Here is a 3119-nt window from a genome sequence, read left to right on the forward strand (position 1 = left end):
CTTTAATGACTGTTCATCCAAGTCCAGTCCTGACAGTTTATTTGTGAAGACAAACACAGGTTAACTAACCAGGTTAGTTAGTTATTATTAGGGAAAGTTGGTCTGACTTTTTGGGACTTTTCCGTTTTTATGAAAGAATTTCTCATAAAGTTCAGAAACGCAGATGGAGCTGCAGTGTCCCCGTGTCTCCTGTGAGCGCAGCAGTGAGTAATGCGTCGTTGGAGGTAGGCTGAGCTGTAATCAGATACAACTGCTGCTCCTGTGACTCATGGGGGGGGGGGGGGGGGGGGGGTTTCCGATTTCTTACCCCCGCGAGGGGACCCCATGCAGAGGTTGTGTGTGTGTGTGTGTGTGTGTGTGTGTGTGTTCCTAGGTTAGAATAGAACCCAGACATGAATGTTACAAAATACTTTTATTGTTCTCCTGCTCACCATGTTTATTTATTTATTTGCGTGTGTGTGTGTGTGTGTGTGTGTGTGTTTACAGTACAGTGTCAGTATAAATTCCCTACTTTTTAATCATTTCAGCCTGTTTCCTTTTCCTCTCCCTTCTCTCTCTCTCTGACTCCCCCCTTCTCTCACCCACAGATTTACACACACTGGAAAAGTCTTGGGGGGGGAATGCATTTGAGCAACTTCATCAATATTTGATGGAAGAACTCAAATTACATCACAACTTCAGGAATTACACAACTTCCTAATCCGAAGCTGTGAGACGTTGGATTTGGTTCTTGATGTTCTGGACTTTTCTGTCTCAACAGTCAAAAATATAAATATTGAACCAGGGTCGATGTTTCTCCCTGATTACGCAATTTACTGATGAGAAACTGTCTTTTTAGTCCTTTTGACGGTCCCTGACAGGAAACTGTTGACGGTCCCTGACTCAGAGGGAACGCTGGATTATTCATATCAGTTTCAAAAGTTAAATCAAATCAATTCACGTGAGAAAATGATGATGTCATCAGTGATGATGTCACAGCTGGGTACACAACGATTCCTGTCGTAGACTCTTCCGTCTTTTAATGTCTAAAATCACTCTGACTGGAACCAGAACCTGTTTATCCAGGTCATAAATCGGAGCCCAGTGGTTCCCTGCTGTTTCCGACTTCACGTTCGTTTATTTTTTTTAAATATTTTGTTCCTTTAACAAAACTGTGATGAAGAACGTAGTCGTCACCTGACGGGGAATTATGGAGGAACAACATTCCTTTTTCTTCCGTGGTCATCGGTCACACTCTACAGCCTGGGGTCAGTGTGTTGCCCTTCAGTCTAGAGGTCAAAGACCCCCCCCCCCAGACTGTGTAGTAGCAGCAGGTGGAGTGGACGTCCCAGCGTCTCCTGCTGTCCTGGTGGGACTGGAACCATGTGAATCTGGATGTGAGACCTGGTCTGTGTCCCGGGGTCACTGACACATGTGTGTCTGACTGTTGGAGCGTGGACCAACCAGAGTTTAAGCGTCACATGTCCACGGCCGTCCTCTCTGGACGCGGTCACGTGCTCTGAATTCCTTGGACCAGTTTCTCTGTGGAGGAACAAAAACACGAACGGTCCCAGAGATATGACCCCCCCATATTCTTTCTTCTGATTTAACAGCCCCCCCCGCCCCCCGGTCCACCTGAGACTCGGCCCAGAAATGTGATCTGACATGAGGGACACATGTCCATAAAAGAGGTCGTAAACCTCTCCTGAAACATCTGTCTGCGTGTCATTGGTGCTGAGCTCAGCAGGTTTGTTCTGACCCTTCACTTCACTGACCAATAACAATTCAGGCTGCCCAGAAAATCAAACCGATTCCTGTGAGTTCATGAGGGCTGGAGATTTACAGTTGTTTTCCTTTGAATAAGAAAATGGGTTCAAATGGTTTCATTCTGTTTTCATAGTTTGAGTGGACGGATGGACGGATGGATGGATGGATGGATGGGTGATGGATGGATGGATGGATGGACGGATGGACAGATGGATGGATGGGGAGATGGATGGATGGATGGACGGATGGATAGATGGATGGACGGATGGATGGATGGAGGGATGGATGGACAGATGATGGATGGATGGACGGACGGATGGACGGACGGACAGATGGATGGATGGATGAATGGATGGATGGATGGACGGACGGATGGACGGACAGATGGATGGACGGATGGACGGATGGATGGATGAATGGATGGATGGATGGACGGACGGATGGATGGACGGACAGATGGATGGACGGATGGATGGATGGATGGATGGAGTTCAGTTTCTTCTTCTGTCTGTTTTTTTTATTGACTGTACATACTGTATATTACCCTGTACTCAGACTGTGTACTTCAGTTGTTTTTTTTATTGACTGTACATATATTACCCTGTACTCAGACTGTGTACTCAGACTGTGTACTCAGACTGTGTACTCAGACTGTGTACTCTCAAGAATATTTGGACATATTGATCCACTAAGAAAAGAACGGTCTTAAAGATGTCCAACAGCGCCACCCACAGACCCTGGAAGGTAGTAACTGCCTCCAGAGTTTAATTTTTTCCTGACTCCTGTCTCCGTACTTGAATGTGACATTTGGAAAATTAAAGAAACCAAAGTGTGACCTAACAGCAGGCCGTGGATGACCTCATCTGCCTCTTCAACCTCATGAACAACGAGGTCCAGTCTGATCCCAGATCAGTCGGATCAACGTCACCTTTGTGTCCCGGCAGACTGAAGGTCATCACCAGGATTTGAACCGCACACCGTGGGCTGCAGCGGTATGAAGGTCAGACACACATGGAAATGTACGTGTGGGAAGACGAACGCAGCGGAGATCAAACACACACACACACACACACACACACACGTGGGTGTGTCTGCACATGTTTGTGTACATTTTTGTGCATGTCTGAGCTGAAGAGTCCATAAATCCTGGTCACTTTTTAACATTCCTCCAAACAGACCTGTGAACGCCACGCGCTCGTCTTTACCGTCGTCTCCAGCTCTCGCTTTCTGTCCGTAAAGATCCGTCTCCGTCCACGGTCGTTGGTTTCGTCTGTCCGAGGTGAAAGGTGTGCGACTGCGTAACGTTCTACGGTGTCGTCAGTGTTGATCGGTCATTTACAGACCTGTGTGTTTGTCTCCTGCTGTTTTACTGG

General features: G+C 47.0%; 1 protein-coding gene across 3 annotated transcripts in view; it reads left to right on the plus strand.

The window, feature by feature from the left end:
• The window catches only part of veph1 (ventricular zone expressed PH domain-containing 1), a 28445-nt gene that overhangs the window by 9306 nt on the left and 16020 nt on the right, over window positions 1-3119 (plus strand). The gene's annotated exons all lie outside the window — the stretch shown is intronic.

This window comes from Cynoglossus semilaevis, chromosome 4 (genome assembly GCF_000523025.1).
Source record: "Cynoglossus semilaevis isolate Cse_v1.0 chromosome 4, Cse_v1.0, whole genome shotgun sequence".
Taxonomy (NCBI): Eukaryota; Metazoa; Chordata; class Actinopteri; order Pleuronectiformes; family Cynoglossidae; genus Cynoglossus; species Cynoglossus semilaevis.